Here is a 24,436-nt window from a genome sequence, read left to right as displayed (position 1 = left end):
TTCAACTGTTGGGGCTGGACCTTATATCCTAGTGATATTTATGGATATGGGGAGCCAGGGCCGGCTTTGATTGTTTTTTTTTTTTTGTTTGTTTGTTTGTTTGTTTTTTGAGACAGGGTTTCTCTGTGGTTTTGGAGCCTGTCCTGGAACTAGCTCTTGTAGACCAGGCTGGTCTCGAACTTACAGAGATCTACCTGCCTCTGCCTCCCGAGTGCTGGGATTAAAGGCGTGCACCAAAAAGTATACAATAGAAAAAAGAGAGCATCTTCAACAAAATGTGCTGGCAAAACTGGATGTCAATCTGTAGAAGAATGAAAATAGATTAATATCTATCACCATGCACAAAACTCAAGTTCAAATGGATTAAAGACCTCAATATCAGTCCGAACACACTGAACCTGATAGAAGAGAAAGTGGGAAGTAGTGTACAACACATGGGCACTGGAGACCACTTCCTACATATAACTCAGCAGCACAGACATTAAGGGCCTAGTTGAATAAATGGGACCTCCTGAGACTGAGAAGCTTCTGTAAAGCAAAGGACACTGTCACTAAGACACAAAGGCAACCCACTGACTGGGAGAAGATCTTCACCAACCCCGCAACTGACAAAGGTCTGATCTCCAAAATATATAAAGGACTCAAGAAACTAGACCACAAAAGGCTAATCAACCCAATTATAAAATGGGGCACTGAGCTGAAAAGAGAATTCTCAACAGAAGAAGTTCAAATGGCCAAAAGACACTTAAGGTCATGCTCAACTTCCTTAGCGATCAGGGAAATGCAAATCAAGACAACTTTAAGATACCATCTTACACCTATCAGAATGGCTAAAATAAAAAACACCAATAATAGCCTTTGCTGGAGAGGTTGTGGAGAAAGGGGTACACTCATCCATTGCTGGTGGGAATGCAAACTTGTGCAACCACTCTGGAAAACAGTGTGGCGGTTTCTCAGGAAATTCGGGATCAACCTACCCCTGGACCCAGCAATACCACACTTGGGAATATACCCAAGAGAGGCCCTATCATACAACAAAATTATATGCTCAACTATGTTCATAGCAGCATTGTTTGTAATAGCCAGAACCTGGAAACAACCTAGATGCCCTTCAATGGAAGAATGAATGAAGAAAGTATGGAATATATACATATTAGAGTATTACTCAGCAGTAAAAAACAAGGACTTCTTGAATTTTGCGTACAAATGGATGGTAATAGAAAACACTATCCTGAGTGAGGTAAGCCAGACCCAAAAAGAGGAACATGGGATGTACTCACTCATATTTGGTTTCTAGCCATAAATAATGGACATTGAGCTTATAATTCGTGATCCTAGAGAAGCTAAATAAGAAGGTGAATTCAAAGAAAAACATATAGGCATCCTCCTGAATATTAACCTTCATCAGGCGATGAAAGGAGACAGAGACAGAGACCCATATTGGAGCACGGGACAGAAATCTCAAGGTCCAAATCAGGAGCAGAAGGAGAGTGAGCAGGAGCAAGGAACTCAGGACCGCGAGGGGTACACCCACACACTGAGACAATGGGGATGTTCTATCGGGAATTCACCAAGGCCAGCTGGTCTGGGTCTGAAAAAGCATGGGATAATCCGGACTTGCTGAACATAGCGGACAATGAGGACTACTGAGAACTCAAGAACAATGGCAATGAGTTTTTGATCCTACTGCACGTACTGGCTTTGGGGGAGCCTAGGCAGTTTGGATGCTCACCTTACTAAACCTGGATGGATGTGGGCGGTCCTTGGACTTCCCACAGGTCAGGGAACCCTGATTGCTCTTTGAGCTGATGAGGGAGAGGGACTTGATCTGGGGAGGGGGAGGGAAATGGGAGGCGGTGGCAGGGAGGAGGCAGAAATCCTTAATAAATAAATAAATTAAAAAAAAAAAAGGCGCTGCGTTCAGGGCCGGCTTTGAGATGGAAGATAGTCTTTGGAAAGTGGGTATCTTCATACAAAGCCTGGAAGTCACTTTTAACCCCTAGAAAAAGCAAAGGTTTTTAGATGTAACCACATTCCCAAGGTCAATAATTACATGGAATTTTGCAAACTAACCATAACTATGGCATGAACTGTTCTGTAAGGGTGGTATTACCTATAATAGAGAGGAGCTCCACAACATACTATGCTTCTCCCCTATTTGGCTATTCCCAAGTTAGAGATACTGCAGAACTCAACAAAGTACTGCAAAACAGTACTTTGTTGAGTTCTCTGAATCCTTCGAATAAATTATGGAATCCGAGACGACCACATTGGAAGTACCACATTTTTAGCTTGTTGTTTAGAAGAAATAGAGATTGCTACCAGTATCTTAAAGAGGGATGGTTTTGTGGGCTGATCCCTTAATGTATGGAAACTCTGATGACACAGAGGGTAAAATGAATCTTCATATTCGTGTTGTGGAAGTCACCATATTCTCAATGTTTGGAGGAAGAAGAATCGCATTTTCACCAAGTAATTTATATACGGAACTACAATATTAAATAAAATTTGTAAGTTTATAAAAGTTAAAAATGTGTAACAAAGTTGCCACAGATGAATAAAATACCCATCTTTTGGGAGAGATTAGACCTGTATTTGGGGAACATAGTCCATTGTGAAGATTTTGCAAATAGAGGGATCTAGGGAATGGCCCAGTCGTAGTAGGGCAAGCCTTAAATTCCGGTGCCTAGAAAGCAGAGGCAGGGGGATCTTTTGAGTTCAATGTCAGCCTGGTCAACATAATGAGTTCCAGGTCAGCGAACACAGATGCTGTATTAAAAAATAAAATCAAGGTAATGGGTTGTCAGACTGAAATATATGATTAATGCAATTATCATTCTAAGAAATATATTTATCTATCATAATTTTAGAAATTATAATATTAGCAAAAATGTAAATGGAGGTAGGATCTATACAGAAATACAAAAAAAAAAACCAATTTCTCTAGCACTTGAGAGACTCAAGTATGTCTAAGAACAGTAAGAATCTAAACCAAAGTGACAGAAAAATTTTAAAATGATACACATAGGTATACCATGTAAGGGATCAAAATACCAAGATGAACTGCTTCAAATTCGCAAAAAGAAAAGAGAAGGAAAACAAGAAGACGGAACGAGGCTGGAGTTTTCTGTTGCTTCAGGACACAAGGGTCTAAGAGGAGGTTTCAAATTCATTAAAACACTATTAAAAAAAAAGAATTCAAGGGCTGGAGAGATGGCTCAGCAGTTAAGAGCATTGCCTGCTCTTCCAAAGGTCCTGAGTTCAATTCCCAGCAACCACATGGTGGCTCACAACCATCTATAATGAGGTCTGGTGCCCTCTTCTGGCCTTCACACAGAAAGAATATTGTATACATAATAAATAAATAAATATTAAAAAAAAAAGAATTCAAACACCAGAAAATGACAACTATAATTTGAGAAGAGAATATATTCCTCTAAAATGACATGATATTAATAAGGTAGAAAAGAAATTCACAAAATCACAGGACCCTCAAAGTGATTAAAACTTAAAACATGGCATCATCGTGTGTAGTAGGTGAGTTCACAAATTTGATATCTGTATATGACTTTAGAAATAGTTTTTTATTATATATTATATAAAGGGTGGATATTGGAAGGAAGGAAAGTGAAAGTAAATTTATTGGTTAAGAAGTGATAAACTTTTCAGGATTCCAAATCAATTGATCAAAACACCAAAGAAATCTTTTTTCAACACAGAAATCTTAATCATGTTAGTAGAAAGAGAAATTGGCATTCACAACATGAAATAGAAAACATAACAGGAAAAAGGGTTTTAGAAGTAGTGTGAATCAATAGTGTTCATTATTAATGCAGATATCCTTTTCTATAGTAGGCTGTGTGTAGAAATACATTCTAAGAGTGAAAAAATAATGAGGTGTTTAAGTACAGTCCATGTAATTATTAATATGGTGTGTGAGGTCTTTCTGTCTATGTGTTGTTTGTATTGGTTAATGAATAAAGAAACTGCTTTGCCCTGTTGATAGGGCAGAACTTAGGTAGGCAGGGAAGACAGAACTAAATGTTGGGAGAAAGAAGGGCGGAGATGTTGAGACTCCATGGATTCGCTGGAGACAGTTGCTGGGTAGACAGATGCTTTTCTCCGGTAAGCCACTGCCACGTGGTGATACACAGATTAATAGAAATGGGTCAAATTAAGATGTAAGAGTTAGCCAATAAGAAGCTAGAGCTAATGGGCAAGGATTGATTTAATTAATACAATTTCTGTCTGGGTTATTTTTGTTCTAGCCAGGTGGCAAGGGTGAACATGCAGGCTCTTCTCCTACATTAACATAATAACCAAAACATCTCAAGTAACAGGAGGAAAGCTGGGGGATGAATAATTCAATTATGATGCTAGAATATCCTCGCAAAAGTTATTTACCCAAATGTAGAAATAAAATTAACTATTAAATGAACATTCATTTTAAAGAAAAAGGAAAGCAACACAAACATATCTGGTTTTTTTTTTGTATGTGAAAGATGTGATTGGAGGCGATATGTAGCACACTTCATACATTAATACAATATGAGACCTACCTCTACCTAATGCCAAGTGTATTCTGCAGCCCAAAGCAGTGAAATCACATCACTGAAGTTTGAGTGAAGCTAAATAAAAAAGATGGTAACTTTCATTTTAGTCCAATTCTTGGAACACTTATTTGTGGTGAACATCATTTCAGATTCTGTCAACCTCTCTGTTGTTTCAGTTGATCCTCCACAGTCTGTGGCATTCACGTATAATTGGGAACATTTTTTCATCTCCTACATTGTACTCTCCTTCTTCTGCCCCAGGCCTTCTCTGACCTCATGGCTGTGGAACACCCATAGGTATCCATTAAGTGTTCACATGTTTAGAAAGCAGTGGTGTGCAGGAGTTAATGCCCCATGGAATGAATCTTGATCTGAAAAGTCCAGGAATGATAGACAGTTGAAATGAAATTTACTTCAGTTTGGTCTGGAGGATCCCATCAATACAGAAAGGAGTGACATATCCTTAAGTTCCCTCTTATTTATTGTGTCCCTATATTTCATGTCTGCTTCTTGAGCTCATGCTCCACATTTGAACACTCATATACACCTTTATTTTAGTTCTGCCTAGAAGGAAGCCAAGAATATAAAATTCAGCATAAGTATATTATAAGAGAGGAATGAATTGCCAAGAGAATATTCACATCTGAGTGTTTATTCAATATTCTGGAAAAATATTAGAAAATGTTCCTTTTTAAAACTTTATTCTAGTGTATTGTTATTTTGCCTCGATATATATATATATATATATATATATATATATATATATATATATATATATAAAATATGTGCAGTATCCCCAGAGTCCAGTATCCCTAGAGTCCAGAAGAGGGCATCATATCTTCAGGAAGTGAACTAGGAGATGATTGTGAACTACCATGTGGTTGCTGGGAACATAACCCCAGTCCTTGAAAAGAACAAACAGTGTTCTTACCACCACCGTGTCTTTTACCCCCCCCATCTGCCAAATTATTCTTTAATATTTTTCATGGCAGTTCCTATAAAGTAACACACAATTTTATCTTCAATAAATGAGGCTTCCTGATAAAACTCCTTTGCCATTGTCCAGAACAAACTGTCTTAGCACTGGACAAATTAAGTGGATTAAAATGAAATTATAGCAGAAAATAAGAAAAAGTTAGCTTTTGTATGTATTTCATTGCAGAGTTCAGGGGATATTTCCTGCATGAAGATGAGAAAGAAAATAGTACCCATGCAAGGATAGTTCTGGTCTCTCTGATGTTTTCTATGCTGTGCACACCAGGCATGTTTGAGCCCCCAAAATTATAATGGAGAAAGCATTTCTATGATAAATCTGGCGATTATATTCCAGAATGGAATAGTAACATGTTTCAGGATACTTTAAGCACATGTTATATTAATTTGATGTAATAGAAGCAGGATTTTTCTGGCTATCCATGGTAATATCCAAATAGATACTATTATTCCCATGTGTTCTCTTCTATGGAATGCTGGGATACTCAACTAAGAAACTTACCGACTTAATTAGCTTAATGTTAAAGAGTTCTAGGAAACAATAAGTAGTTATCAACGTGTACAATGTGGAAAGCACCTGTTTCAAGCTATAGACTTTCAGATACCAGTTATTACTCAGTGTTTATTGGTTAAAAAGAATAGGAGAAACTTGCAATTCAAATGACAATTATACAAAGAGATAAATTTCTACTTTTTCCTTAAAAGAAACAGTGCCTGTAAATGTAAATCCCGCTTGTACTTTGAATATCCTCTTCTGTCTTTCACGTCCTCTCATATACAAATATTGCACCACTCACATGCATGCAGTTTTCAAAGTAAGTTTTCTTTGTAGACAGAAGCAGTGGTTATCTTCCGTAATAATTGGGTTTGGAAAAGGATAATGTATACAGCTCTTAAGGATTTTTTTAAAACTGTTATGAATAAATTAGTAAGCGTTGTCTGTGCACCTGGAAACCTAGGGTTCGGAATCTAGGTTAAAAGTGGACAGACCTAAGTCGATGTACCAGTATACACAAGGGACAATTATTTGATTGTTTATCCCAATCTTACCTATAAAATTGCACTGCTATATCTAAGAGCAAGCTGAGAAAAACCTCTAAACTGGATTCTCATCATATGGAATAACAGTTGTTATAATAAAAAAAGCCAAAAGAAGACTCCTAAATGGCTTTCCCCTTTCCTATTCTGAGACAAAGTACACAATTTGAAGAATTATGTTATCTACTATATCACAAAAAGAATTTTGGAAATAGTACCACTAATAGAGTTTGGAGAGTTGGTAGCACCGTAATATAGGTGTTTGTATGACGACCCGACGCCTTTAACAACAAAGTAACCAACAGGTGAGGCAGTTGATGAATTACTGGGTTCAATTAGACCAGTAGCCCCAATTACCTGCTGTGTTAAATGCATTCTTTTGCCTGGAACACATCAATACTTCTTGTAAACATTGGTCTCCTGGTGGCATGTTGTTGTTGTTGGTTTTCTTTTCCCTCAGTATTAATCAGAAAATGAGGCAAAGGTCATTTCCTATCAATGAGAATCTTATCTAGTTCCAGGACCATGTTCTGTTTCCAACGTAGTGCACTTTATAGAAATTTGATTATCTACATTGATGATTATTATTATTGAAACAATTAACAATAAATAACAGTAATTTTGTTGTCTTATTATGAAAAATGCATGTCAGATGATAAAAGATGCATCCTTAAAGAGTCTGGGACTGCTTTAGAAAACAACTTTGAAGGAAAAACTATGTATCTTGAAGTACAGATTCCAATGTGTATGTTCTGAAACATTATCTCATTGCAAATGCCTAATCACCATAAAAGAAGTGATTTGGTAGGCTTCGAGCTTTTCAATCACATGTATTGTTTCTTAAAAGATTAACCAAACAAGGGTGTAAGGGAGGACAGGTCCCTGGAATCAATTCATGACCCATACAAACAATAAATTCTCAGCAAAAATTCTTTTTTATTGCGAAGCGGCAAGTGGAAGATAGTGCTACAAAAGTAGACAGCAAGCAGTAGCCACAGCAGCAGCAGCTGCAAGCAGTAAGATACCAGCAATTGTTTTTTGCAGGAGTAGGTTGTTAAGGGGGAAAAGAGAATTCTGTGGTGGGATGAGTTGAAAACTCCAAATTGGACACACTGGCAAAACAATGAATTTTGGTTGTTGGACCTCAGTGATCTGTTTCAGGAATGAGTCAGTGGCCAAATAACAGAATGAACCTCGGGGTTAGCTATAGGAATGGCTAATGGCTTTTAGGACTGAGAGTGCACATTTAAAAGGCAAAACCTGTCAGTACTATGCTTGCTAAGACTGGTTCTGTGTTTGTCATACACCAACTGCTAAAGTCATTCGAGAGCTATCATATATGAAAACCTAACAAAAGTTTCATTAATGTTAAATCTTGATGGAACCCAAAAGTTTGTGCATGTCTAATGATACTCCATCTCATGGATGGCTAGAACACAGAGCTGTGAAATATCTACCAACTGTTCTTCCTATAGAAAGTTTTATGAACTATGAGCATACATGCATTCATGACTGGTGGTGAATGGTTTGTCTGGTTAGTAAAAGGTCAACAAGAGCAAAGAATGTCAATTAAACTCTCAGGATTATGGACTCCTGGGAGTAGGCTGCTTCTTCCTCTACCTTCCTCTCTTTCTTTTTTGTTTTATATCATTGTCCACAAGAGGGCAGCCACTGCAAGCAACGCATCTCTCAAGCTGAAAAGAGTGAAAAGAATGAATGATCTGTGAATGTTGATTAGCTTCTCTCCTTGACTACACATGGATGGCTACCACTGCTTTCTGCCTGCTTTGATTTGCAGTGGTGGTCAATCATGGCTCCTCAATATGACACCGTTCTTCAAGCAGTAACACCACCTGTTTCCGACACCATGAATCTAATGGATGTTATCAAAGTGAAAGAGAAGAGCAATTTATATTTAGAATTCCAAACTATTCATGATAGAGATTTTTCTTTCCTGTAATATCTGTAGCTTATCTCACATTCTGAAGACTTACAATATGGCTTCTCCATCTATTTTTATTTGGCACTGTGGGTTGTTTACTAACATCAAGGGATGCATTTACTGACAAAGGATGACTAGCAGTGGGTGAAAGATAGTGGCTTCTCACCAGTTTTTCCCTATCCCTTATGACTCAAAGTCAGCCATTGAAATAAAATGTTGAAATAAAATATCAAAAAAGCACATGTGCTTCCAATTCCAAGAAGACAGCATTCACTAAACACTCAATATCTTGTAATATCTGTACTTTACCTATATGTGATTTGTGGTTATGTCCACAGAGAGGAGAATATATAGACCTAGGAAGTGATAGACAGTACGTACAAAGGCTCCCATAGGATATATATCTGTTTACACAGAATTCGTGTTTCTTAGGTTTACAGTTACAAATGTTAAGAGACTTTTCATGAGAAGGCACAAACTGTTCACCTCACTCCTCCCTCGCATTTTTAATAATTATAATTATACGTTATTCGACTCTTACAACAGAGAAGTTAGAATTTGGGTATGAATATCCCTTATCATCATACACAAATTCATGTGTTCCATCACAATGCCTTTATGAAAGAATATCTCTACAAGTCTACCAAGTTTTTGGAGCAGTCTTCTGAATTGAATTTTACAGTAAAAATGGAAGGGAATATCTGTAATGAAATTGCTCTTGAGCAAGGTACAAAAAGTAGCCATTTCTTTAGGAGAGAGTCTTGGTTATCTAAATACCAAAGCAACCTAGAAAAGTTCAGTTGACATCAGGGATAAGATACATTTGAATCTGGAGTAAAACAATGGGCTCATAGATGTCAGGTAAAGTCTTAAACCAAATTCAATGAGGGAGCACATTTTTCACAAAGCTATGTCTTTGTTTTGGTGTGTGTGTGTGTGTGTGTGTGTGTGTGTGTGTGTGTGTGTGTGTGAAGGGAATACAGCTGGCTCAGTCCAGAAGTTTACATGGTTACAGAATGAACTTACTGGATCCTATCAGTGAATCTGATATGTACCATTTCAAATTGGTTCATTCTGGCCAGATTCAACCTCATGTCTCATTCATCCTATTACAGATTTAGCTAATGATGCTTTACTCTTTCAACTCTCATTTCCTGTTCAGGACTTTGTTCAGTTTCAGAATACTACCTGCTCATGGAATCTTGGTTTTAACTCATAAATATATGAATAAGATTATATATATATATATATATATATATATATATATATATATATATATATGTATGTATATCTTGGTGTTCCCATAGTGCTTAATGATCCTTCATACTTGGTTTTAGAAAATCTAATAATCGGTACAATATTAGTTAATTGTCCATTACTGTAACAAATACAGGACGAAAGCAACATAAGGAATGTCCTACTTTGTCTCACAGTTTCAGGATGTGTACTTTCATGGCAGGGGAACTATGGTGGCAGTAGCATGAAGTAGATGTTTATATCTAAAATCAGAAGAAGGCACACATAAATGGTAGTGTCCAGCTTGCTTTCTCTTTTTTATTTAGTCTTGGACCCAAATACTATGAGACAGTGCCACCTGCATCCAAAGTGAGTGTTTCATTTTTGGTTAATCTCTTTGATAAACATGCTAATAAACACAACCAGAGGTGTATTTCCACGGTGATTCCATAAAACTGCAATCAACATTCACAGTTACATTTGTTGCCTTTCTTTAATTTCATATTTTAAAGGAGTGTTTTATTTTTAATAGCATTTGTCTGTGTGATTGCATGTCACATGTTTGCAACTGTCAAAAAAGACAGACTAGTAGGATACCATCAACTTTTGTGTCATCACTCCAGCTTTTCACTTTCTCTGAGTTCCAGTAGTCAAGGTCACGTTTTCTAATGAATTATTCCCATGGGACAAAAGACGTGAAGGCTTTAACCAAAACTCTGCCCTAAGGAGGATAGAGACTAGTCCAACTTAGTTTCCAGTAGGTAATAAGATGTATCCTGACTAGTGATTGTTGCACAGAAAATCTCAAAAGTCAGTGGCTTAAAGCAGCCATTAATCTTTTGTCTGTGCTAATAACAGCATGAGGTCAGGTCAAGTAGGATGGACTTGACAGAGAAGCTCAGCTTCCCACTTTCATTTGTATATTAATCCAAATTGTTCTGCTCCAGGAATTTGTCAGTATCCTTATATGTGATCCAAACTAGTTTTTTTTTTGTTGTTGTTGTTTGTTTGTTTGCTTGCTTTCTTGCTTGTTAGTTTAGGAGGTATATGTACAAGAAGATAGAAAGAAATACATATAATATCCTCAAAGCCTAGGCCAATAGCTGGTGTGTTGTGCCTTCCATACATATGTAAGTGTTCAAAGCAATTGCCATATTTAGGCCCCAAATCAAGGGGCAGAGGGACATTTTCTATCCATAATATATCTCTAGCAAGGTGGTCTATCTGAGGAGCAGTGAAAACCCGAGGCTAACAATCTATCATATGATTATAAAACAAATGCCTGTGTATTGTCTACTAAAGAAAATGATTCTAAGTATTCTAATAATAATGTCATTAGGCTAATAGTTAAATTCTGTTCAATGAAAACCGACTAACTCATATTGTCTATGTCCAGTCAACATTAAAAGTCAAGGCAACAGTTTGTATAGCTCATAAATTGCAGACAAGAATGGAGAAGGAAGAACAGTTGTTCAAGCAGCTAATCTGTTAGTGAATATCCAGATTTTAGAGTTTATATGTTATGACCTCTTCATTGTGACTAGGAAAAATGATATAGTCATAATTATTATGCATGGGAAATCACTCAGTCTTCAGGGTTAAAAAGATTAGAAGAGGAACAGCATTAATGAAATACATTTATTTTCACTGGGGCCCAAGCAATTTACCCTGCAATTTAGAGAGAGCACAATGGGCTTCATGTTAAATAATATTTCTAAAATAGTGAGACTCTTGCAGAGCAATTGGCACTCATTAAAATTCAGTGTTGGGAGCAGCAGGTGGCAAGCAGTTGCATAGAACAATTTTCCAGTGTCCTTCCACAGTTGAAGCAAAACAATTCATGTTAGAGGAGTCTAGGAGTCTTACTCCCTGTTGAAAGTGATAGTGTGTGTAACAGTTCTTCTATTTTTATTTTTATATGTTTTTATTCATGGGACCTGAACTGAATTATTGCAATAGCTTTCTAAAATGTACATTTCTATAGTTAAAGGGGAATATATTCGTTTCTCTCACTGTTTTGCTTTTGAATAGCAATACATTTCATAGTAAAATGCTGTTGCTTTATTTGTCAATGGGGTAGTGAAATTTGAATATCTGTAAAATTATACACCTGTAGAATAAAGTGAACAAAATTACTGGGGGCAAAAGACCATGAAAATTGTTGCCATTCATCCGTTTGTGTGCTTTTACCTAACAAAGGGTAGACATGGTTTGTGTAATTTATTTCTCTTGATATTTTAATTCTCTCTTCTCTTTTACCAACACAAGAAAGAAAACTGTAAACAGAAATATGACCTGACATTTTTGGTACCATTTGATAAAAAGCACAGTGGAAAGATGAGCAGAATATTTCGATTCATACCACTTTTATGAACATAAAATGCTCCTTAAAGAAGAAAGGGCTTAAATATCCAGTTGATTGTTATAAGTCTGCCCAGTAATAGCTCAAAACATTATGGTGTAGATAAACCTTTTCATTATGCTTTTAAAAAGTGGAAATAAACTTTAAAAAGCTTTTTTTTTCTTCTTATATTGGAAGAGCAGTAAATGCAGTCAGGCTCCCAGTTAAAAGTTCAGGTTACAGACACTGGGGTCAAATACACCTAGATTCCAATCTCCACCTGACCTTTTATGATAGAATGATGTTGGCATGCTAGTGATTTTTTTTTTCTAAATCTCGCTTACCAGTAAAGAAAAGTTAATACACCTTTCTCTGAAGGTTGTATTAAGAACCAAAGGAGAGTTCAGAATTCATGCCTGACACATAGTAATCTTAAGTAATTATTAAAAAAAATCCTTGATAGTTTGGTAATATTTTATTCATAATGGGCAAAGGAGAACGTCTTATAAAAATAGAGTCCAAGCATGGGTGATTTAACTAGTTTCACTCAGGAATCAAAGTGTCTGAACAAAACATCAACCCTCAGGAGGCAAAAAAATTAAAGCAAGGGCACATTATTAAAGTTGGTAGACTATGTATCTTTAAAGCATTTGATAATCAAAAAGGTGTCATGACTGCTCATTATATTCAAATGCTTCAAGCAAGTATGTCCAACCTGTTCCACACAGACCACATGTGGCCACATGGGGCCCTGGATAGCTATAATCAAATTCCAATACAAATTAAATTTACAAACTTCCTTAAAGTATTATGAGGAGTTTTCTTTTTCTTTTTTCACTAATTTTTATAACTTAATTGCACAGACTTTCAGTATGAAATGTATAGGTGACAACATCATTCTTCTGCAGTGTAAAATATTTGGACACGCCTGTAAAAGCATTGTTAATCCATTGTAGGTTACTTTGCTACAAGACAAAGGCAATAGCTTACTAATTGTTGGAAACAGAAGGGGTTGAGGTATTGGAAAGCCTAAAGCTAACAGCACTGGTGACTAGTTATCAGAATACTTCTTGTTTAACAAGTGAGAAGCCTCAGCATTCCCTGAGAAAATTAGGAAGAAGAGAAGCACTGCATGGTCTCCCTCCCCCACTCTCAAAGCCTGTGAGAGAGAAATCTGTCATCATTTAATTTATAAAAGAAAACTTCATTAGGTTATACCTTCTATGAAATAAAGTGTACCCACTTGTATACTTGATAAGATTTGTCAAATTCATATATACTTGCCACCACTGCCACAATCTAAAAGAGGTCTTTTCATTAACCTAAATGTTCCCCTTTGGCCACACATAATTAATCTCCCGCCTTGGCCCCACTTAACTCGTCTTTCCCTTTTCTATCTGCGCAGAAGTGCTTTATTTATCCTAGAATATTTCTATCTTATCATGATATTTTTGGAATTCACCCAAGTCACCTCAGCAATTTATGTTTCTTTATTTCTAACATTCATTAATGTGCCACTATGTGTTTATCTATTCACCTATGTGTGGACTTTAGTGTTATTCTAATTTGAATCTTCTTTGAAAAAATATGTAAATGTTCTCTGAATATTATGTGTACATGTGCTTTCATTTGTATGGAGGTAGCATAGAATGGAGACAATTTTTTACAATAGAATTTGTCACAATTTTTTATTAGTATTTTTTGACATCTGGTACCTATCTGGGACATATTCATGCTATGACTTATGTGTGGTCAGAGGATTTCCTAGTGTATTTTCTGTTGCTGTGAGAAACACTGTGACCAAAAGCGTCTTGCGGAGAAGTGGTTATTTTAGCTTCCAGGTTATAGTTCGTCATTGCAGGAAGGAAGGGCAAGATTTCAATGCAGGAACTTGGAGGCAGGAACTGAAGCGGGCACTGTGGACTTAGCATTTTTACTGGCTTGTTCTTTATGGTTTGCTCCGCTTGATTTCTTATACAATTAGAGAACATCTGTACACACCCCCACTGTGTTCTAGGCCCTCTCCTCAGATACACTAGATCTGGAGTCATAAATGGGTGTAAGCCCCTCAGCATGGCTGCTGGGAATTGAACTCAGATCCTCTGGAAGAAGATCATGTTTTCTTAACTCTGAGACATCTCAATAGCTTGAGACTTTATCAATAATGGGTATGTGGTGGTATCACATGGTTCTAGTTTCACTGTTGATTAAAGAAAGATCTAGCTCCATGTTACCACCCTCAGCAATCTAAGTGGTACCACTAGAAGCTTAGATACCTTGGCTCAGCCTGAAAAGCATTTCAGAACTAACTGGAGATAAAGTTGAAATTTTTTTCTTAGAGAAATTTTAATGTAAGCTTAAGCACAGGGTTAAGAAAGGTCCTTAGAAGCAAGTAAGAGAGACCCATGAATGGAATATGGGTTTCCTTTGAAACTGAAAATAGGCAGGGAAGTAAGATGAAAAAAGATGTAACCAAGGGTGGTTATGGGATTCTCGAGGGAAATTAATAATGTTAGCTCAAGGGGAAGCTATTATTTTTCTGAGCATTCATCACTTCTCTCACATTATTAGCCCTCAGTTATATCTCAATAGTTTGCTGAAAAAAAAAAAACACCATACGCACATCTATTTTCTCCCATTTGATAAGTCTTTCTCAGTTATCTAACAGAGTTGAGTGTATAAAATGGTTAAGTGTAATAACCACAGAGCCCACAGTCAGTTCACAAGATGTCTTGGTTAATGAGGTTACTGATTGAGAATCCTAGAAAACTGCAGGTTTTTGGCTGGGAAAGCAACAAGGACTTAAGCAATTCTTAAATATGTTGTAATTCTTGCATCTTCTCTGAGGAGAGTTTCAACCACATTCCTGAACAAGAACTTCTCCCAGGTGTTCCATCCTGCCTCGATGGTTTGTATTTTTAAGATTAATAATTTTAAAGAATTTTATAAGTATTTATTTTTATTTTTCTTGTATATATGTCTATTTACCAGGTGTATGTCTGGTGTTCACCAGAGTATAGAGGAGGGTGTGTCCCTGGACCAAGAGTAACAGATGATTGTACATTACCACATGGGTGCTGGGAATTTAACTTGGATCAGTCTGTAACAACAGTAAGTATTCTTAACTACTAAGACATCTCTCTCGCCCCAAATTAAATAATTTGATCAAATACCCTTTTTATATGCTTAAATGTCTCTCAGATACTTTGGTGAAATTTTTGTTTATAGTTTTGTTCATTTTTAACTCTTTCATTACCTTCCTATTATTGTATTGTAAAAATCCTTTAATTATATTTCTGAAAAGTTAGTCACTGTCTTAGTTACTTTTCTGTTTCAGTGATAAGCACCATTTCCATGGCAACTTATAAAAGAATGTACTCAATTAGGCTTACCATGTCTGAATTTGGAGTCCATGATGGCACACTAAAAGAATGGTGGCAGAAACAACAGAGAGCTTGTATCTTGAACTGCAAGCAAGAAACAAAAGCAACATTGGGAAAGGCACTTTTGAAACCTCAGAAATCCTCTCTCAGTGTCACACTTCCTTCAATAAGTCACTCATCCTAATCTGTCCAAACAGATTTACCATCTGAAGACAAAGTACTCAAACATAAGAAGCTATGGGAGCCATTATACTTCAAATTACCATGGTCATTCTTAATTTTGAAGAAGTTCAAATTTCTATGTTTTGTTTCAGGTTTTTGGCTTAGATACACATATCTGTTATAAAAATATTTAATTTCCATAAACACTAAAAGATTTGTTTTTAATTTTAAGTCATCTGCTGAAAGCAGTTAATGTTTGCTTTCTGAGGTGATTATGCATTAGTTTAAATATCACTTAATGAATTAAAATGCCTTTGTGGTTGATTTCACATTTCAGCATTATCTAAAATCCATTTATCATATATGCAAAGATCAGTTTGTGGAAATTAAAATGTGTCTGATTTTTTTTCCAGCCAGTGCAATGATATAGTCTGATTACTTAAATTGGAAAAAAAAAAGAAAAAAAAAAGATAAAAAAAAGAAACAGCAAACTCTCCAACTCTGTCATTTATCATTTAAATTTAGTATAATAAAAGAGATATCTCAATAGAGGGAGTTGTGACAGGGCTAGGGAGAAGCTGATAATAGGGAAATTTGCAGAAATCCACAATAATGAACCCAGTTAAGACCCCTAGCAATAGTGGAGAGGATGCCTAAACTCACCTTCCCCTGTAAGTGTCATCATGGAACTTTCATTTAGTAAATGATGGAAACAGAGATTGACATCCAAGCAGCAGGATGAGCTACAGTAGTACAGTTGAATAGATAGAGAAGGCATTATATGAGCAAGGGGATCAAGATCGTAACGGGGAAACCCACAGAGACTTGCAGGAGCTCATGGTCTCCCTACTGACAGCTGGGATCCTGCATGTGGAAGACAGTTTTGTAGCCTTGTCAGCTTATGGACAGTGTGCCTAGGAACTATCCCCTGTTGCATGAGCTGGCTTTCTGGAGCCCATTTCCTATGCTGAGGTGCCTTGCTCAGCCTTTGTTGGGAATGGGGAGCTTGGTTCTTCTTCAACTGAGTCTTTGACTCCCCATATTAGGCCTTGCACTTTCAGAGGAATGAATGAGGGTAGGATGGGGGGAAAAGTTAGGAGGAGGGGGATGAGGAGAGGTAAGGGAAACTTTGAATCATAAATGAATAAAAATAAAACACGAATTTGCATGTTTTGTTTGTTGTCAAAAGAAAAATCTGGTGAAATTTGAAGAATATGTGAAATCTAAAGATTTATGGGGGTGGTATACTTCTTCACTTACTTGGGAATTTTTTCATTATCACTAGAAAAATTTCTTTGCAAATTCTCTGTCCTAGACTTAGTTTAGACATTCTTGATCTTCATTGTTTAAAGAACCAGAAAATAAACATGGCAATTCAGCTTAAGTAGGGGCCCTGGGTAAGTCGGAAGGCAAACGGGAAGTTAAAGACAGTCTTTAAACAAGGAGAAAATGACTAACTGTTCCAATTACTGACATTATGTCAACTAACACAAGAACTGCAAACCTGCTACTGAGAGTTTTAAATATGTGATCTTGTCTTGACCATAACAAGGGAAACTTATGTGGAATGTGGGAACAAAGGACCAATCGGACTGGATTCAAACAAGGATCAGAACGTGTACACTGGAGGTAATGCATACAGACAGTTTTTTCACAATGAGTTGTAGTAATGAGGAGCCTGGAAATGGAGCAGAAGCTAAAGGAAATGAGATATCAAAAACATAAGTAATTTCAAAGATTTGGCAGGACAAAAGTACATTTCTTGGCTACAAGTATGAAGGGAAAGAAAAAAGGGAGATCTGAGAGCTGTGAAACGGGGAAGAATGGCTTGAATATCCTTACATATATTTATTTAGAAGTCAGTATGGCTGCCAATATGACAGAGGGGCATGGCCTGAGGAGAAAATACTCCATGCGGAGGAGCACTAGGGAAGGCTATAACTGCAGACTGAGTGACTGATACATACTTAGATACAGTGACAGGAAAGGAACAAATTCTTTTGCACTATTTTTTTATGTAATATAAAAAGGAAGCGAGAGCAATGAAAAAGATTTCTTGATAGAATGAGTCACAATGGGGAGAAACCTGGTGCTAGGGAATTTCCTAATAATACATAAAGATGACCCCTAACTAAGACGTTTAGCAACAGTGGAGGGGTACTGGAGCTGATCTTCAGACTGGTGAATACCCCAACTATCATCATAGAGCCTTCAAATAGTAATTCATGGAACCTGATGCAGAAATATACAGCCATGCACCAGGTCAAGCTCTGGAATACAGTTAAAGAGAGGGAGAAAGGAATATATGAACAAGAGAAATAATGATAGGAACCTAGAATCCCAGCACTTGGGAGGCTAAGGCAGGAAAGAGAGTTAGAGGCTAGTGTGGAGAAAATTATGAGGCCATGTCCCAATATAAACAACAACAACAACCAAAAAGAATCACATTCCCTATAAAGTTTTGATGATGAAGCTTGCCCATATTGACAAATGACCTGCTGGGTGGATATAGTAACAGAGAAATATAATCCACGTCATCAAAATATCCAGTAATACATGCCTTGCTTAGTAGATAAATCAAAGTATGGTCAAAAGATACTTTTTGACGTAAACTAATGTGCTTTGTAATTTAGTTTTCCAAGCATCCATTTATTTAACTATCAAATGTCAAAAAATATATTTTCTTTGTGTTGCGCCCTGAAAATATTCTTGTGTTATAGGTATGATTGTATGTGTTAGGATCTCGATGTTCATACACATGCTTTGTATGTGTTTTGGCTTTATTTCCCAAGCAGTCTCTTCAAAAACCATTCCAAGACTTAGTCATGCCAAAAAGTTTAGTCAGAGAACTCTGTGTGAAACATGACAAATATTTATTTATTTAATTGTTTTTAAACAAAACTGTTACACAAACACAGGCAAACTCCTTCCTTACCCAGGAGAGTGTAAACACACTGTTTATGAGAGCAACACTATTCTTCTGGTCTATTTGACTCCACTTTATGTAATCTGCTCTCTTTAAGAAGTCTAACGCACATATTTCATTTAGACGGGCTTTAGGGATAAGCCTTTGATTTTTATTTCCCCTTTCTCTTCACTCACACTAGCACCAGGAGCTGCGGGCATGTTTCAGAAAGCTTCTGTTTGAACACAGTATAAATTGGTGCAGACCCTTGACCAGCTTAATCTTTCCTTGCAAATGACAATGCAGCGAAACCAGAGAAAGAAAGAAGAAAAAAAAAAAACTACTTCCTTCCCTGTTGGATGCCTAATAAGTAGTTAGTCTGACCCAGTTTTCAATAAGAACAATTTTCTGATGACCCGAAAGGAGTGACTGTATCTAGTCAAAGAATAGAGGGGGGGGAGAGTGAATTTAATCTTTCTTGCCGCTGGAATGGCAGCTGCTCCCAACTGCCTGAGTCTGTGAAGGATGGGGAAGACAGAACTGGCTTTCAGTGTGGAGAGAATTTTCCCTTTGAATATTCTAAACAGGAGCTTTTCACATGTGCCTCAAGAACTAATTGTCTAGGTTCCGTCAGGAATGCAGCAGGAGAGGAGCGTATTTCATGCTTAAGACCAGAGAGGAGCCACGCAATACTCAGTGGATAAAAGGCTTGCAGTCCCAGCTGGGAAAAAGAGTCCCATTATCTCCCAGCTGCATAGACATTCCATACGGCTTGGTTCTGCTTGGATGCACAGCATGCCTGGCTGAGAGCTCCAGAGTTCTGCAGAAAAATTGTAAAGATCCCGAGACATTTCCCTGCTAAGATCCGTAAGTACAGAATTGCGCTGTCTGCTGCAATGAAAATTTTGCTGGTCAAGCTGCAGCTTTTCTTGCTTTCTATCTCTTTGTATTAGTATAACAGATAAAAGCTGGGGTTGTGTGTGTGGTGGGGGGGGATGTGTCTGTTTCATTGATGCTGTGTTTTTATAATGCTGATTGTTTAAAAACGTTTATTCCCTGTGAGAGAAAAATGCATTGAATCTGTATCGGGAGATGTAGGATCAAACCAGGCAAAGTGAGACTACAGGTATATATTTTTTTCAATGTTTCACTAGTCTTTGCTGCAGTAAAACTAATGGGCAAGACTGGATGACAGTGCTAATTCTGGTACTTTCCGATGGCTACACGCCCTTTCTGAAACGGCAGACAGATCGGAAGATGTGATTGCTATTTTTTTTCCTCCAAGGGCTGAGGGGTGGGGTTTGCAGTATCCACAGATGATTTAAAGGAACGGCTATAAAAGTTTCCTTGGGGAGGGTTTTCACAACGGGAGAAACACAGGAGTGGAGGTCAAATGGGTGCACCAAATTTCCTCTGACATTTTGGTTGCACCCAGCTTAGAGATAAAAGCTTGTGAACTCACACTCCCTCCCCATTTATCCCAGCTAAGCCTGTTACGATAAGGATCTTATAATACTTTATGAAAGTTTCAGGAGTTGATGACTTGGGAGCAAAACTTTGTAGAGTTCTCAGATTAGCCACTACATATGCCCCAGTGTTAACATGATAGTGTAACATTGGGGGTTTGGGGAGATTGGAATTTATAGTTCTTGTTCCTCCAAATGAAACTAAAGTTTAAATAATCAGCATCCTGCCTATGTCCTCTGAGAAGCATTCACAGAATAGCAAATAGAAATTACACAGAGCAAGAAAACAGGGAGAACAACGGCATTATAGATTTATCTTGAGAATAAGGGATTTATAATGTTCTGTAGTGACAGCGTTTCTCAAAGATACCTATAAGCCAAGGAATATGTTGGTTATTGAATTTCATGTTTTAAGCAATTTTCATGCATCTGATGGATTCATTTGTCACCTTTTAAAACCATTGTTGTTGAAATGTGTCAACAATTTATGTGCATTGCAATTTATAAAGAAATAACATATTTGAGCATAGTTTTTTAGCCCTCCCCTCAACATGTGTAAATATATACATTTCCACTAAACAAACATATGCTCACAAAAATGCTGGCACAAATTGTATATCTAACAGAAATACAGAGACGTTTCATGTTTGTTGCTTCAAAGATTTTTCTTAGCAAAATCATGGCTATGCAGTATAAAGATTTTCAATCAAGAAACTTTTATGTAAAGGCCTTATATGAGGTTACATAAATTAATAAGTTAGCAGTTCATAGCAAGAACTTAAAAAATGCTTAAAATAAAATGTGATTCTTTATTTTCATTGAGCATTTCTAGAGAGCTGTCTTAATTTTATTTTCAATATATATGTGTAACTTTCTTCAATGAAGCTGAATTCACTTGGTCACTTAGCGGATGACCACACATTAGGTGTGGGCTTCCCATTTCCCATAAAATGAATTGTGTTTTGAAGACAGTTTGAAGTGTATTAAGTTGACAGTGAGCTTCTAGTCTTCAGATGAGTGAAAAAAGTATAAAAAAAATTGATACCTTTTGATTTTACTTTCAGAAGGAAGGGGATTATGAAATACTCAGTTATGTAGCGACATATTTATACTCACAACATGTAAAGTAGAAGGTGCTATCATCAGCTTCAGTACTTGAAAAAATAAACAAGCAAAATATGAAATCTTGAAAGAGAGAGCACATCCTCTAAAAATAACAATGATGAGGTGTTATTTCTTTGTGCTTAAACTTCTCTTAATAAGATGGGATGGGGAGAAATGTACTTTATAGAGAATGGTTTCTTATAGTATAGCCATCTTTCTCAGAATAATGAGTACTTAGTGTGATGATATCATCAATAATTTGACAGATATCCTTGCAGAAGAATTTATCTTACTCTATAAAACAAAAAAGAGGTAAAACGATATAAGCTGCCAAAATTCTGTTATATATTTGTTTGCAGTAAAAATACTAGTTTCAGAAAAATAACTCTATAGTTATAAACAAAAACTATGAAAAAATAATTATTTGGAGTTATTTTAATACATATTTAAATGTTAATCAGTTCTCAAAATACCCATCATTGCCAACAGAACCTTGCTTGGAACTCTTTACAGATCCCTGCTTTTTGCGTTCTCTGGAAAAAGAAGTAAAAAGACAAAATAGGTTATAGAAAAGGGTGGGCTCTATCAGCAAGTATAGTTGGTACTCTCAATGGATGACTGGAGCCAGTGGCTAAGTAGATCACTGAACAACAAAACTCTCTCAAAGTGTGGGAAGGGAGAAAGGCCAGAGACGTGCAAATTTATATTTTAGACAGATATTATCTTATGTCTAAAGTTTGTAGAACACACTGCATTTTTTAAAATTCTCACTCCTGTCTAGGTGATTGACAGAACTATTTGTACTGATGCTAGTGGAAATAGTATGTAAAGACACTTGTTATATAGTAGACGTCTAAGGCTAAGGGCTTTTGAGCCAAGATTAGACAATGATCAATTAGTGACATTCGTGGAAGTTTAGACGCCATGTGTCCTCTCAGGGCCAGATAAGCCAAATCCTGTGACTCTGAGAAGTAGAACACCAAACTTACAGCCCTGTTATTATAAGCCATTGGTTATAAGTGAGGAATCTCCCTCTACTGTCCTTATGTCTTCTAATGTCTAACTAGTGATCTAAAATTTCGTCTTCAGTACTCGAGGCTCTGGGAACATGTAGAAGGTTGACATCTAGTCCTAGCTACTTTTCTGCCCAAGTGGGATATAAAACAATTTAAGGTTTCTACTTAAGTTGACTCTCAAGTCAGGTAGGATGGTCAATAAGAACTAAAGGTAAACTGATTGGAAAAGAAATAAAATTTAAAGAACAGATAGATAAGCATACCAGATTGAGATTAATCATAGGAACACTATTAAGCTATTATTCTTTCAGCCTTTTTGACAACTTTAAAAGTGATGTAAACCCCATGTGTGTGTGCGTGTGTGTGTGTGTTAAGATAATCAATTCAGAAAATTAAATTATTGACGTTATGGTAATTACCGAACCTTCATTTTAGATTCATTTCAAAATTGAAACAACTAACACTGTCCTAACAAGCATTTAAACCCTGACTCATCCTTGGTTTTGGGGTGGGTGGGTCCCACTTTCTGGAAATATATAAGGAGACAGTCACATGTTCACGGTTGTGTTCCTGATCATTATTTTACTTTGCACAGTCAAGACCAGTTATCATTTTACAATCAAACAGTCATACTTTTGAGAAAGCCATACAGGTTTGTAAGCGCTGTTGTAAACATCCCATGTTCAAAGTTATTACCCAGAAGGGTTAGCTGTTGTTGAATATGACTTTTTTTTCTCTCAGATGAATGCTTTGGAACCTCCAACACCAGATGAACGTTCTCATTATTCTTCACTTCCACATTTTTTCTTTTTTTTTTTTTAATTTATTTATTTATTAAAGATTTCTGTCTCTTTCCCGCCGCTGCCTCCCATTTCCCTCCCCCTCCCCCAATCAAGTCCCCCTCCCTCATCAGCCCAAAGAGCAATCAGGGTTCCCTGCCATGTGGGAAGTCCAAGGACCACCCACCTCCATCCAGGTCTAGTTAGGTGAGCATCCAAACTGCCTAGGCTCCCACAAAGCCAGTACGTGCAGTAGGATCAAAAACCCATTACTCACTCATATTTGGTTTCTAGCCATAAATAAAGGACATTGAGCCTATAATTCGTGATCCTAGAGAAGCTAAATAAGAAGGAGAACCCAAAGAAAAACATATAGGCATCCTCCTGAATATTAAACTTCATCAGGCGATGAAAGGAGACAGAAACAGAGACCCACATTGGAGCACCGGACAGAAATCTCAAGGTTCAAATCCATATTTTTTTCTTAAAATATTCCTATAATTGGTCAGTCTAAGGAAATATTATCTTGCCATTACTTTAAGATTCTTTTATTTGACGGAGAGGAATGTAATTATGTTTTACACATAAAGGTCAGGAAAACAGTAGAGATAATCTGAAATACTGCTATGGTGAGATTAAGTACATAAAGGTCAAATTAAATTTCCACTCGATTGTTAAAGGTAGTTAATTAATATAAAAGCCATACAATTGTTTTTCACATAATTTATTAACTGTAAATTTAATAAAAAAAATATATCAGTGTATTGGCTATTACAATCTGCAAGTTATTTAAATATTTTTTCTAGGAAAAATGAGAAGTCAATATCAGAGATTTATGATCCAAATAGGTAGGATTCATATATCAATGTTTTCTTCATATTTGTTAACATTTTATTATCTGATGGTATTTCAAATACAACTAAAAATTTAAGTCCTTTCCATATTTGTTATGATATGTTTTGCATATATTTGTACTACAGGAGGTTATGAGTGCCCTAATATTTCTGATAGGAAAATAATCTTGTTCTTTGGATAGCAATCATCTATCCAAAACCCATTACTGAGATTTTGATTGATATACAAATAAGATTCTTTCATTGCAACAAGATTTTTAGTCATGTGTTTTTAGTTTCCCTGCCTAATACCTGAATACTTGAGAGCATGAGCAAACCTACTGTTACCCTTTTTCTTTTATTTCTTTATTCTTTCTTTCTCTCTCTCTTCCTTTTCTTTCTTTTGGGCTGCCACTTTTGTCCATGTTGATTCTTAATTGTACATTTTTCATATTTATAAAAGTATTCATATTTGTTTTAAACATTGCACTTTGTTTCATTATTATCTCAAATGCTTTGCTTTGATTGTATACTTTCTGTTACAGTGTTCATCTGTGAATTTTCCTCTGCAGATTTAGGTATCTTTATCATTTGACATGTCCCTTTGAATGCTGAATTTCCATTTTAAAATATGTACAGAAAGAGTATGTTTAGAGATATTAAAACTATGTCAGAGTAATTTCTC

At 36.5% G+C, this 24,436-nt stretch overlaps 1 protein-coding gene across 5 annotated transcripts in view; it reads left to right on the top strand.

The window, feature by feature from the left end:
* The first annotated feature begins 18,720 nt into the window (after nucleotides 1–18,720).
* Nucleotides 18,721–24,436, top strand: part of Cntn6 (contactin 6) — a 342,570-nt gene continuing 336,854 nt past the window's right edge. For 3 of the 5 annotated variants that reach the window (XM_075983307.1, XM_075983309.1, XM_075983310.1), the window contains exon 1: nucleotides 18,950–19,420. The gene's annotated coding sequence lies outside the window, so the exon portion shown is untranslated. Of the gene's footprint in view, nucleotides 19,421–24,436 lie in introns of all 5 variants that reach the window. The other 2 variants (XM_075983306.1, XM_075983312.1) reach the window with 2 other exon arrangements.

This window comes from Microtus pennsylvanicus, chromosome 8 (genome assembly GCF_037038515.1).
Source record: "Microtus pennsylvanicus isolate mMicPen1 chromosome 8, mMicPen1.hap1, whole genome shotgun sequence".
In the NCBI taxonomy this organism is placed as follows: domain Eukaryota; kingdom Metazoa; phylum Chordata; class Mammalia; order Rodentia; family Cricetidae; genus Microtus; species Microtus pennsylvanicus.
Note: the sequence above shows the minus strand (reverse complement) of the source record. Positions and strands in the feature narration are given on the sequence as shown.